The following is a 15,539-nucleotide window of genomic DNA, read 5'->3' on the forward strand; positions in this document are numbered from 1 at the left end:
TGTCTTAAGTCATGTGTTACTTCTATCTTGGTTCTCTAAACCACGTAACATACTCATCGTATTCGAACTCGATTTGATACGACCACTATGGTCGGAATAACAATCATATTCTTAGTAATTACTGAAATGATGGTAACGACATACATGAATAATACAGAATCAATTACTTACGCCTTGGTAACCTTGTGACCTTCCCTGATCCAAGTGCAAGTCTTGTGCTTCTGGTAATATAGGCCTCTACTACCTTTCACAAACACTCATACTCATCCGAAGTATTGTATCGCAGTTCTCCGAGTCACCATACAAGTATTTCACATAGTCATTTAACACATCACATAACTAAGGCTTATATTATTTCTTGAAACGATTACATAGATATTCAAGTTCACCTTACACCAGGCCTCTTATAATAGGCTATATCAGATGATATTATCTATATGGCTACTTCACATCCCGATCTTTGGATATATATAGATCATCACTTCTAATCCCTTGCATTGTCGCCTGCTTCGACTAGGATCATCTGGGATGTTCTTGCCTTTGGATTTGGAGGCGCATTTGCTCTTCCTGCTTCATTTTTCTTTGGACGGTTCCTAGAAACATGTCCATCTTCCTTACTTCTGTAACACACCCTCTTGTTAAATGTACACTCGTTGGCGTAATGCCCAGTTTTCCCACACTTGAAACAAGTCACCTCCCTGCCATATTTTCCATGGTGTTTATTTTTACACTTCTCACACCATTCTTCTTTACTTCCTCCTCCTCTAGGATTTGAGAACATATGGATCTTGTTAGACCTTGAAGATCCCTAAAATTTCCTTTTCTTTCCAACTTCAACCTTGTTGGTGGTTCTGCCTTTGATCATTTCTTCAACAGACTTAGGAACCCAAATGGCTGCCTTAAGAGTAGGTGTCTGGCGTACTGGCATAGTAGGTTCGTCCTTATTTTGTTGAAGTAGATGTATTGTCTCTTCCATCTGACGATCCAACATCATCTGCATCATTGCTTGTACTCTTGCCATCGTGATTGGCTCGGGTGCAGCTGCAACTTCTGGTGCACGCTTAATCGCTTGTGGCTCAGGCTGCGGGTTACCGCTTCCCAATCCGCTTCGAGTTCTCACCATGTCGGTCTATACACCAAATTAGACGTTTAGTGTGCAATGAAGAGAATTAAGTTAGGCAAAGCTTTATATATGATAGAAGTATAAATCTCCTTATAACTTCGAAAAGTTACATGCCGGTTCTAATACCGTAATTAAACGTTTAGAAATCTGAACACATAAAATTTCTAGATCCGGTCGGCAACAGACCATAGATCCGATAAAACGATAACATCATAAAACATATAAGTCATCTTATAGCATAAATCATTTAGCACATAAAATCTATTTAGGCATCTTCCTTAAATAAGTTAGTGCTTGTGTCTATTCAGGTGTACTACCTAAAATATATTAGACACACTTCTCACGATCATCGCTTAGCATTTTAAGTTTAAGTCTATAAATTTCCTACAAATTCCTAGTTCGCTTAAACTAATTCTCTAATACCAATTATGACATCCCCAAATTCACGGACATTTAAAAAATTTATTTATGCTTGTTTAAAAATCAGAGTATTCATTTTAAAGAATATCATTGCAGAATTTGTACCTAGAAAAAACATGATAATAATATTATCAAATCATTTTCGAAGAAAGTTATTTTATTTATATTAAAACATTAGGATGTCATCATCAATATGTAAACATAAGCATAAACATACCATACATTCATTTACACTAGTGATTTATATCTCCTTTAATCTCTCAGTGTAATGTGTCTTTGTATCAATACATGTGATACAAATAAACTTAGTGGGTCAGGTTGGGAAACCTCGTGAGTACATAGGGTTTTCAACCCACAATAATATAGTTATTTTGTTTCATCATCAAACAATTAACCCAATTACCCATCTCTATCATCTTCTTTATTCTTAATTATCTTCCCCAAGAATCATCTTTTCCTCAATATTTATTCCTAAGGATTGTCCTAAGAAATAGGCACGAAGTCCATTGCTGCCAGGGTTTATATAACATGCACTAAGCCCATAGTTGCTGATGTTATTTGTAAGGCACTAAGTCCTTCAACGAAACCTAGTATCATTACCACTAGATTTTAGTCTAATATTTAATACGACTAACTATTAGTCTAGATTTACAAGTGATATTGTTTTATAAGTGTTAAACAATAGTTTTCAACTACTATGTATAGACATGGGTAAGACATGAAACACCGGAGGGCGGGACCAATTTGACATTTAAGCTGTTCTGAAATCCAACAACCCTATGCGGCCCTTCAAACCAGATTCCCCGTACCGCAAGCAGTTAAAAGGTATTATAGTAACACTATGTATATTTTATAATACTTACATATATTGTTTATAGGTTCATAATAACTATAATGAACTTAAACATAAGCTATACTTATAGTAGGGTAAGCATAACTCACTTACAATAGAGTTTAGCGAAGAATCGAAATTTGTGCGGGAAGAACTTCTGAGCTGAAAGCTCTTCTTCTCGGGACCTTCTGGCGCTCCGGGACTCGCCACTAACTGCAAATAAGGGCTAGAGAAAAGCCTTAAGGCTTTGGGAGTGTTTGGGAGAAGAGATGTGGAAAGGTGTGAAGAAATGGGATGATTTGTGCCTCTATTTATAGGTTAAAAATGGCTCAACACGGTGTGATTATGAGCCCAACATGACGTGTTAGTGTGACAAGTGTCAACATCTGGTGGCAAGGCGTGGGAAGAAGCAGTGGCTTAGATTGGGCCATGTGTCACTCGTTGATCACTCTAAAAACTAATTCTCTTCTAAAATCTGTAAATTTCACATACAAGCTCCATTTCTAACGTTATTTATATCCACGTGTAAGTATAGACGGGATCTATAACTTCCATTTAGATTGCGTTGGTTAATTTTGAATTTATTTTTGAAATTATATTTTAACAGGCTTAGATAGATAAAGTCCGTTAAAAATTCATAACTTTGTTATCCGACGTCAGTTTTCGTCTGTCTTTATATCGTTGAGCTCCTATTGATGAGATCTTCAATTCTTATTTAGCTTGTGTCGGCTAAAAATTGATCGATCTAAAATTCGATTTTCAGGTTATGCACTGCTATGCTAAGTCTTAGAAATATTACAACCTCCTCAAACGAATTCAGATTTGGACGTTCTTTATATGTACGAATTCGGTTTAATGTCTACTACAACTTTCGTTTAGATTGCTAAGGCTAAAAATTTGTTTATCAAAATTCAATTTTTACCTTAAGTCCCCTCACCGGCCTCCCTTACCACCTTATGGTCCAGAGAGAAACCCTAGTTGTGCTTTATTACTTTCTTGAGTGTGTGTGAGCTTTGGAGAGTAAATCTTGTGTCCTTTCGGAGGAAACTAAAAGCCTGAAGAGGTTGGATTGTGTAGAAGGCCTTAGATCCGGGAGTTTCACTGTTTTTGTAACCATTTGGAGTTAAAAATTAGCCATCTTGATCACTCCTTTGTTAGATCTCTTCGTTAGAGAGTTTATGGTCATTTCTAGCTTATTCTTGAGTCATCCTTGGTCTTGAGCATGCTTTGAAGCTAGGAATTCAGATCTGAGCATCTTAGGGCCTTCTTGGACTTAAAGTTGCCAACTTTATTAAGTCTTGGACCTCCTTCATGTTCTAAATGTTGGGTTTTCTACGCATCACATACACTCTAAAACTAGGCAGCGGAAAAATCGAAACAACGATATGCCTAAGTATACATGCATCCTATGGATCTATGGCTTCATGCTAATTACATCAACCCTAGAAAACTAAGACATAAGTAAGAAAACATACCTCTTATGTAGCCCTTGATCTCCATGCTTGAGATCTTTAACCTCCATGAAGTTGCTTGGATGAAAGGACCCAAACCAGAATCCCTCTAAGGGTATCACACCCAATGACACCAAAGAGTGGAATAAAAATAAATAGGAGAAGGGTCAATTTCATAAACCTTAAATGGGTTAGAAATCGTCTCTAAGAAGGGGAAGAAGAAGGGTTGGAAAATACTTCAAGCCAAGGTGCAAGGAGGAATGAAATCCTTAAGGCCCTATTTATAGCCTTGGATGCCTCCTAGGGTTTAGTACTCCTTCCCATGTGGGATGGAGGCATAACCACGAAATTTCACTCCTTTCCCATGTGGGATGGAGTGATTTTCATCCAACCCTAATTCCATAAGGTTCTGAAACATTCCTGATTAACCAACTATCGATTAATGAACATTCAACCCTTTAATTAATTAAACTGTTAATTTATTCCCAAAATATATTTCCAATTAGTTTCTAATTAATTATTAACCATAATAATTAATAAAATAATTTCTCCTTTATTTAATCTACTCAATTTGGGTCTTGAGGGCAACCCGAAAGGACCCTGCTATTATTAGAAATATTACCAATAGTTAATGACCATGGACACTATTCCAACAATCTCCCACTTGGACAAGTCATCGACTATACGAGGACTAATATTTATCCAATAATCAATAGAGAGTTATCCATCCAATGCAACTACCGAACTCTTGATCTAATCAAGATTCAGCCTTTAGATAAGTGATCAACTATCCCTTCGTTCTATGATATCTGTATGAATTCGAGACATGGATAATGGTCAATCTCAAGAATTCAATATTATGTTTCCCGATATAGATTTGTGACAACTGCATCTACCTACTAAATTGAACACATCAATTCCAATCAGGGCTCGGCCAAGCACTTTAGATGTCAGCACCAAATCATCGAGAGGCCCATAGATATCGCTTCTCCTATTAAGGCAGAAGGAACGAATAAACTTTGACTACGTAGTTTCTGTCTATTTCATCATGTCACACATGGACATACCCTTTATAACTACCAGTTACGGTTAGCGTTGGAGTAGTCCAATGCATAACAGAATCATAGAGCAAAATCCCACATGTATCTAGGTTTGAAGAATAGAATATATTATCGTCTTAGAATTACTCGTGACTAAATCCATGAAGTAATCTCTAAGCGCGGGTTGGTCCAATACTTAAATCTCTATTAACCACTCATGAGTGTTAGCGCAATCTCTTTGCAATGTCCAATCAATATGGACAATCCACTAATACTCATGATAGTCTTGAATCACTACTTACTTCCAAGAGTATGACCGACTGTAGATGTTTGAGTAAATTAATACTCGGGAACTGGGATCCAAACATGCAAAAGTGAGAACGCAGTGATAGGCTAATTCAAATGACCGAAATCCATCATATATTAAGATCACCACTTAATAATCTCCAAATCAAATTAAAACTTATACTAATTAAAGTTATCGGATTTTAAAACAAACCAAACTAATAGTGTTTAAGCCAGTTCATTTGCAAATCTAATGTCTCTCGACTATGTCTGACTGTCAGATTTGGTCAATGACATCGACTTATGGAATGGATCGACAAGATTATCTTTCGATATGACATATTGACTATAACGTCTTCACATTTGAATCACTATCAAACGTGATGGTACATACTGAGTATATGTCATGTGAGCTTGTGTGACTTAGGAACCATACTCGAGGTAAGTTCACCTTTAAAGTCATAAAGAGACTTCATAAGGACCATCAATGATTGAATTTCAACAAAGATGTCACTTATGAATCTCTTTCAGCTACATTGTCTTCTTTGCAATTTAACCAACCGCAACATACTCTAAGTTTGCAAAATCCACTATGGTGTAATACTTGGTACTCTTCCTAGCTCAAACTTCAACATTCAGAGAACCACGAAATCCGACTGCAAATGTAATCGTCTTTATCAGTATGGAATTTAACATCAATGTAACTCTTACACTGATGTCTCGCATACCATCAAGATCATATCCTCTATCCTCCAAGGACACTTTAGAATGTTCTTCATCTTGATTCATTGATTCTTGCCAAAATTGAACTAATCCAACTTATGTTGCATGAGGCATACAAGTCATTAGATGTGGTACATGTCATGGCATGTATGATCGATCCCATAGTAGAAGCATGTGAGACACGAATCATTTGCTTTAGCTCAATAGTAGAACCAGGACATTAGCATTGCTCAATGTCATACCATATTGTAATAAGCCTAAACTCATTTTTTAGTTTCCTCAACATTCCATGTACTTTGGCTTAATCCAATTAATCACTTTGATCTATCTCCATAGATCCTTATTATGCACGTGTCTTGTATCTCCCATGTATATCATAGCGAATCAATTCCCATATATAGCCAATCTTTTACACTTGCTAAGTTAGAATATAGTTTCCTGTAAATCGTACATTGTCTATGTACAATACAAGGGTGACTACAGTGCTCCCACTAGCACTGACATATATATGGCTTATCTATGTTTCTCGAAATTCAAACTCCTTGAACTTTTCTCATTGAAACAAAGATTCCAATTACTCCCACTAGCTTTGACATACATATGACTTATCTTTATTTCTTGAAATTCAAACTCCTTGAACTTTCTCATTGAAATAATGATCCCACTTGCGAGATGCTTATTTCGGTCCATAAATGAACTTATTAAGCTTACACATCATTCAAAACATATCTTGGTTTAATTATGTGTTTGTTCCTATCCATGATTGCCTCTACTTGAAGATCCACTTGCACCTAAGGGTTAACGTCAAGTGCTAGGTCTACCAAATAACAACATACATGGATTGAATCTCGTTTTCCAAATCCTTTTTCTATGTTGTTCCCTTTAGGTCCTACCATAGCTTCCGATAGCTGGTACACTCTGATTGCTATCTACCAGCGACTCAAATACCTTAGCAATATAAACTCTTATATAACTAGGTCCATAACGTCATCTATCAGATCTATAAGGAAAAATGGAAATATGTCAGTTTCCATAATAGCTCTTTCAATTTCAAATTGAATGCTATGTCCAACTTTAAGCTTTTCGTTGGTTGACTCTTGAATCTTATCAAGATCAATGTGGCTCCCACTATCCCTTTTGGAAATCAGCTCCTTCTCTTGGAAGACTGCCCTTTGAGCAACATACACTTTGTTCTTAGAAGGTTGTTAAACAATTATCCAAAATGCTTGATGGGCTCTTCAACGATATAACAAATCTTTAATCAAAGTCCTAGATTGTCGAGCGCTTCACGACAATCGTAAGCCTCATAATCGTTGACTTCCATATATGGTAGTGAGAATAGAATCCCACTTCACATATCATAGAGTGTTTCAAGAACCTACTTAGTTGGCACAAGACCAAAGGACTTCTTGTAACATTATTCATGGTACAATCCACAAATTGTTAACAAGCACAATGTGACTCATCTAGTACAAAATCAATGAACGATTTATTTCTCTATCCAACTAGCACTCCCTGGTGGTAGTGTTTTGGGCCGAGATAGATCATGAAACTCTTTCCCGATCACTTAGATGATCGATAAAGTTTGGACTGAGATTCTTACTATGGGTGTCTCATCCTATTGCCCAATTGATTCTTAGCTTCGCTATAGGAGAGCTCTAAACACCTGAGAGGTTCCAGACTCACATTCATACGAAGTTGGTCTCACTATGTATCGTGGTTAATATGAACGGTCCATTAGTGTGAACTAATTCCAACAGATACTCACATCACCTAGTGACGTATTCATCATCTATCTTGATAAACAAGATTTGCATTTATCACAAGACTCGAGGCCAAATGATATCCAAAATCCGATCCAACTGGATACTTGGTAATGCATTTCTTAGTTATGTATCCAAGACTATAATGCTACAAATATATTTCACCCAAACCTTTGGATTTATTTGAATAAGTACTTATTATGGTCAATCTGAACAATCCATTAGTTGAACTAACATCAACATATATTCACAATAATACACCGTATTCAAATGTTCGAATCAATTTTGAACTATTGCTACTATACTAGCTTCATAGATTTCATGACTTTCTTTTAACATGTTAGAATGCTCCACATTTAAATAAGTTAGAACTATCTCATGAATCATAGTATAAACAATTTCAATTATAATACCATAGACTAAACATTTTGAAAAAAGTTGTCTTTTGATCATATGAATGTAGCAAGGGCTTGGAATTCATGATTAAATTATCTTCTCCATGTTTTAGTCTTCTTACTTCATTTTAGTGACTACACATTTTTGCAAATGTCAGCACTATTCCTTAGCAAAACACTCAAGTTTTAGAAGTAATGTTTTGATGGCATTATAAATCCATATATTTGATTGAACAATAAACATGGAAGAACTAGTTATCTTTTGATCCAATGGAAAGTAGCACGGGCTCATGATCCATGATCAAATTTAACTTCTTCATGTTCCAGTCCTTTCACCTCAAATATACATTTGGGAAAGTTTGATTTCTTAGTCCTTTTCTTGTTATGGAAACCAGCAGCAATCAGAACATGTCTTAGAATAAGCCTTCCTTTGTCCTATGTATTAGGGCCTAGATTAGGTATACCCACACTAATCGCCTTTTAAACTGTGGGCAATTGGATTTCTTCTTCTTGACACTTCTATTCATGATAGTAAAATATGGGAGTGTTTTGAAGTATGAGTTTCTATGATTAGCCAAGCTAGTTCCAAAAGGAAACCTCAACATGCTAGAAAACTCCTTAATGGACATTCCAAGTTGTTCATATCAAAATCAGAATGAACTGATCATATGTACATGTTAGCTAGTCGACTAACCATAGTCAACTCCTAACTCAAGGAAATTCCATTTTAGTTCAATATGTTAATGTACATTTGATAATTGCTTTTTCTAACAATTTAGAAAACAATGTTTGAAGTAACCTAGGGAGAGATTTAACAAAGGCATGATCTTTCCTTTCATTTATGAGAACTATTCCCAAACTACGAATTTGACAAGATTGATCATCCTCATAGCTAATCCTCTCAAAGGTTTATAGTAGTAGATTTTAGTAGATAAGGTTATAGACATCATTCAATGACAAATTCCATTATAGTTTGTTTTACTTATCCTTAGAAAATAATCACCCTGAATTATTTTAGAACGATAGGATCCATATTTGGCTCCATGATGTGTAAAGGGATTTCGTAAACACACCATAAAGTTATTTAGGTAGGCAAATCCCTTTGCCAATTTCGATCACCATGAAATTCCTAGATCTTTGAGATTCATTGACTATCAATGGCATATTAATCTCGGATTATGTTCTTCTCAAATTCAATGACGGGGTCGCTGCGAATCATTGAACCGATGGTGAATCGACCATACAAAATCGCATGGTCCCCGACTCAAGTTATGCTTAAGATTCGCGAGTTCCACATCATTCTCTACCTATACTCTCAAATTGACATGCCGGTATCATGCATCATATAATCAGACAATTCTATCATGCAATTCCTGAAGATCCCTAGCCTATCACTAGCATGCTGCTCTAACATATCACAATATCTAATATTTGTATGGTATTTTGGGGTCTACTTACTGGCTTCAGCTGATCATACACTATGCATCCTCCTTTAGTATTTTGAAAACCATTTGAAAATCATTTTGAAAACCTTTTTCTTAGTTTGCGATTGGATTCACACGAGTGTTCCTCCAATTCACACAAACTAAGGCTTTGATACCAACTTGTAACATCCATAAAATTCATGAAAATTTAAAACTTTTTCCAAGCATTCAAAACCATATTTATTACAAAATGTTTTCAAAATAGTTTCATATCAGAGTATCCCATAAATCAAGATCATAAAATGTGAGGATGTGCACGATCAAGCCTTTGCCTTCCTGCGATCATCCGAAGTACCTGACACAAAATCCAAAATTGTAAGCCCGAAGCTTCATGAGTTCCCCCAAAATACCAACGCCATACAAACATAATCATATTATAACAAACAACATGCATATAGAGTCTACAGTATGACTGGACCGCCCTTACCGGGCCTTCAGTCTATCTGGCCCACTCTCGGAACCTTCAACATCTATGGTCCGCCCTATTAAGCCTTTAACCTGTCTGGACCATTCTCCGGGCCTTCTTCCTGACTGATATGCCCTGTTGGACCTAAAGTCTATCCGGGCCGCCCTGGGTATGTTGGCCTACAGCACAAAGCAGGTCCGCCTCAACCCAACCCTAAACATACAATCAACAAATAGATACCAAATGTTAGCATATACAAACAGTCAGACCGAGCTAACAAATCACTAATCATAGCATCATCTTATAAACCAAGATACCGACCTAACAAGTTACTAAACATAGCATCAACCTATATACCAGGTTACCGACCTAACAGGTCGCTAAACATATCATCATGCGATAACCAGGATAACAATCCAAAAAGAAGAGCTGACATTGGTGCCTTCAACCCTGTTGATATAGTGAGAAGAACTCACCTCTCAACATCAAACTGAACTGAAAGGACCAAAATCCCGAAAGACTGCTCCAAACTCAAACACCTACAACCACTATTGATCCAATCCCATAAATTCCAAATTACCAAAATACCCCCAGAAGTCAAACTAGTCAACCCTTGGTCAAAGTTAAAGTCAACGGTTAAGGTCAACAGTCCATGTTGACCCAACTCGTCGAGTGCAACTTACAGACTCGTTGAGTTCCTTTAGAACCAAGAAAACCGCGAAAACCCAAGTCAACTCGCCGAGTTACCAAGTACTCGTTGAGTCCATGCAACATCCAGAATATCGGGAAAACCCTAACCAACTCGTCGAATTATCTCACTAACTCGCCGAGCTCACTCAGAATATAGAAAGCGTGTTAACCCTAACCAACTCGTCGAGTTGGCTAAGCAATTCGTCGAGTTTTTCCTATCTTAACGTGTTCATCCCTTTCCAATCGATTCCAAGGCCACAAACTACAAATCTAGCTTCATGGAACTGAGATACCACGTAAAGTTAGCAAATTTACGTGCAAGCTTGGCCTCAAAGGGAGTAAAACACTAAAACTAGCCTTAGGTTGAGGTTTATGGCATGGAGAAGGGCCAAAGCTTCATAAAGTGTGATTCTATATGTCCATGAGAGCCTAGAGGAGTCCAGATCTGAAGTTACAACTTCAAATCGTGCTCAAAACCAGAAATGCTTCAAGAATAAGCTAGAAATGACCGTAAATTCTTGAATGACGAGATCTAACAAAAGAATGATAAAGGTAATGACTTTTTACCTTCAAATGAATGCCAAAACAAAGTAGACGTTGGATCTACAAGCTCCTTCTCATTCCAAGCTTATCAATCTTCTAGTCTCTTCAAGAAATGCACCAAACACACACCTTTAGCCTCACACACACACACACACTCAAATAGTAGGTTAGCTCGATTAGGGTTTGTTTATGGACGTGAAAGGTGGTAATGAGGATGGAAGGGAGGACTTAAGGTCCTTTAAATAGGGTGCAAACCCTAAAATTTAGGGCTTTCATGTCCAGCTTCAACTCGTCGATTTGGGTCCTCCAACTCGTCGAGTAGGTTCTAGAATCCACGCGACTTTATCAGTTTCTACACGACGAGTTGGTGCAGCCAAATCGTCGAGTAGGTCTATTATTATGAATACAAAAGCTTTAAAATTTATACTTGGGATTCAGGATGTTACAACATCCATACGACATCAATCCACCTGCGTACTCCCATTCTGACATATTGTCGCCAAACACCGCGACCAATAGACCTCATGTTGGGTTTACATCCCAACTTAGAAAGTCACAAGCCTGCTCACTCATTTTTCGAACTTATAAAACTGGAAGGCAAAATCCTCGCTATAGATAGCGACATTCCAATCCATCAATCAACCACTCGCTTCCAGCTGCAATCCCCAAGCCGATTAGAACAATCGTTTCCTTCTTGAGTCCCACGACTCGAATGCACGACCTCAAGAAAAAGCCTCGAGACCTCAAAAGAAACAAACTCATATAGGTCTGCACCATTCAACCCAAACTTATATAGCCACTGGGGCCCAAAACAATTACCAGACCGATCCTCATGCATGAGCAACCAAAACCAAACGACCGACAAACAAAAAACCATTGCCACGAATTATGATATCAAACGATGCTATGTTTCACGAACATCCCTTAGTATCCCCGAAACTCTCCTCGATTCGAGTATGGAGCTTATGCTTCAAGTAGTACGGGCATAATACTACCTTCCACACCTATCCATACTTTCCTCAAGAATCATCTCGGGTCCTTTAAGACCTATTCATATTACTACTCCCAATACCTACTTAACAACAAAACAACTGCACTATAAAACTTCCTAGGCTCTCTTAAGATTCCCTACCTCCCCTGTCATCAGCTGCTGAAGGACTCCAATAAATGTCAGCTAACCACTTCATGAATACAATTACATGCAACAAAAACTCAAATAATCTTCTGACTAAAGGACCCAACCCTACAACGTTTAGACTCAAAAGAGAGTTGAACAATAGGTTCAAATCCTTCACTCTAACGTTATTTAACCTCCGTAGAATGTAACTCAATGTATTCATTTGATAGTTAGTTCACACCAATGTGAGTACCACAAAGCACAAAGCAAGCAACATTCGAGCAGCGGAGTCGATTGGCACTATGACACACTAAAATCAGGCAGAGCCTCATACGACATTCTCGATCTCTATCTCCCAGCATCTCGGATACACATTCACCCTGACCTCACTCTCTTAAGAGTGGCTAATAATTCTCACGTTGACCCGCCATGCTGCACCCACTCATGAAACTTCCACCAAACCTACAGCACTTGTGTATGCTAATCATACATGACACTGGATCCAATAGATAGTCGAATACTCGGTTCTACCTTAAGCCCTTCATCAAACCAGAACCAGAAATAAGGCTAAACCAAACATTCTCACGCTATATAATCTTAGTTATATACAACTATGATGCATATGCTAAGCAACTACAACAATGATGTCAATTTCATAGAAAGAAGACCCTAGGCTATCATGCATCATATAATCAGACAATTCTATCATGTGATTCCTGAAGATCCCTAGCCTATCACTAGCATGCCGTTCTAACAAATCACAATATCAAATAACAATGTGGTAATTTGGGGTCTACTTACTGGCTACGGCTGATCGTACACATCACATCCTTTCTTGATTATTTTGAAAACAATTTTGAAAATCATTTTTAAAACCTTTTCATTTCCTTAGTTTGAGACAAGATTCACACGAGTGTTCCTTTAATTCACTCAAACCAAGGCTCTGATACCAACTTGTAACATCCCAAAATTTTCAACAAATTTAAACCTTAAAAAAAACCCATTTTCTAATATAAGTGTTTACAAAAGCATTGTTTCCAAAACATTATTTAGAATCAGAGTCTCCTAAGATTCAATTAGTTGTAAAACCAAGGATGTGTACGGCCACGACTTTTTCTTGCCACACTCCTCTGAAGTACCTGAAACCACTAACCGAAACTATAATCATGATGCTTAGTGAGTTCCCCCCAAAGTACCAACAGACAAACAAATAACATATACAAATAGCAGTATGCACTAGGTCCAAAGCTAAAACACTCGATTACCCTTAAGCCCATAGTATGAGTCTGGCTTGCCTATCGGCCCCACAACTCATATATGGCTTGCTCCTGAGCCTATAACAAAAGTCTGGCTTGCCGTCGGGACCTACAGTTTATGTATGGCTTGTTCCTTGACCCAATCAGTGATCAGATTGGAATACCAATGTTCAGCCCTCAGTACGAGTCTAGCGTATCAACTGATCCACAACTTGTATCTGGAATGCTACCTAGCCCTCAGTATGAGTCTACCGTGCCCTACCCGACCCTCAACTCATATCTGGAATGCTCCAGGGTTTTTTTTTGGCTAAAGCACAAAGTAGTACAACCTCAACCCAACACAATATGTCGATATGTAATAGATAACGAACATATACAAATAATCATGTAGACAGAATCACATGTAGTCCTACAGATCTACCAGAATAGCAAATCGACAACTAGCATATAATAATGCAGATCTATTCCATACTCAAGATATAAGTATATAGTAGGATATCAATCCAATGGGCCGGCCTTAGTGCCTTTGACCCATAAGTATGGGGAGGAGAAGTCACATCTCGATCAGATCAATAGTTGATGAGGTACCGACTCCAAATCTCAGCTTTAACCTACACCTATCCAAACAAAAGGCCAATTCCAAGTCACCATCCAAAAGACCAATTCTCAAACGCCAACCAAAATACCCAAAATACCCCTTGGTCAAAATTGGTCAAAGTCAAAGTCAGACTGATCAAAATCCATAAGTCAACCGAGTCAGCCCAATCCTAGTCAACCCATCCGATTCGACTCAGCCGAGTCGACTCATAAGACGTATGCTAGGCGTAATCCCAGGGTACGCGGGGCATACTCCCACCTTGACCGACATCACGAGGGTTGATCACGTATGCGCTGTGTACTCAAGTTACGTAGGGTGTACACCCATATTTTCCTAAACTTCATTAAGTGCTTAATGCCTTAAGCCCTTACGTCCCACTTTCATATCCAAGGCTAAAATACCCTCAAGAGTCATAAAGTTTCCAACTTTATGACTTTGAATGCCCATTAAGTGCTTAACTCAACTTCTTAATCCATTAAGACCCTTTAAAGAATGCATAGAATACTACCAACCATTTAGACCCCATTTTTATGCCTTAAGACCCTTCCTAGGGTCTGAAAGGATAGCTTAATGGGTCAAGAACATGTTATGTTCATGAGTCACCACATTTGGGACAAAAGGAACCAAAAATCAAACCCAACTTAAGATCTAAATGAAACTTCAGCAAGTCTAGAAATTTATACCTCCAAATGATACCAAAAGATGGTGAGATTCTGGATCTAAAGAGCTCCATTCCTCCAAGATGGTCTCTACTTCCTTCCTTCTTCTTCAAAGGCACAAAAACAAACTCACCCAAGCTTATAATTGCTTCACAATATGGATTAGGGTTGCAAAAAAGTTTAAAGAGAATGAAGGCTGATGAAGTGAGGGGAAATAAGGCTATAATGGGGTTTAAATATGAGTCAAACCATAAAAATTAGGGTTTGCATGTCTGGCACGTATGCCTCATGTACATGAAATATCTCAAAAATACGGTCCAAAAATTCCGTTTTTAATTTATAAATATAACGATAGTAATCCAAATCTTCTCATAAAACATAAATGATAATATCTCAGAACATCATATCCAAACACTTTATCAAAATCACATGTCCAAATAGCATAGTAAATCACCCCAGGCTAAACGTTGTGGTGTGTGCAATGCAGTCATCCCGAGCTCTTCCCATTACTAGCGGAAGTACCTGAAACCAAAACTGAAAACTATAAGCACGAAGCTTAGTGAGTCTCCCCAAACTACCATATATCATACAAATAATCATGCTATTAAGAGATACAGGCCCCGTCCAAACTCAAGGAGATACGGGCCCCGCCCACACTCTACTAAGTAGGAGATATAAGCCCCACCCATGTTCCGCTGACTACAAGATAGCTAACTACGAGATACGGGCCCCGCCCACACTCGGCTGACTGTGA

This window comes from Lactuca sativa, chromosome 1 (assembly GCF_002870075.4).
Source record: "Lactuca sativa cultivar Salinas chromosome 1, Lsat_Salinas_v11, whole genome shotgun sequence".
Lineage (NCBI taxonomy): Eukaryota > Viridiplantae > Streptophyta > Magnoliopsida > Asterales > Asteraceae > Lactuca > Lactuca sativa.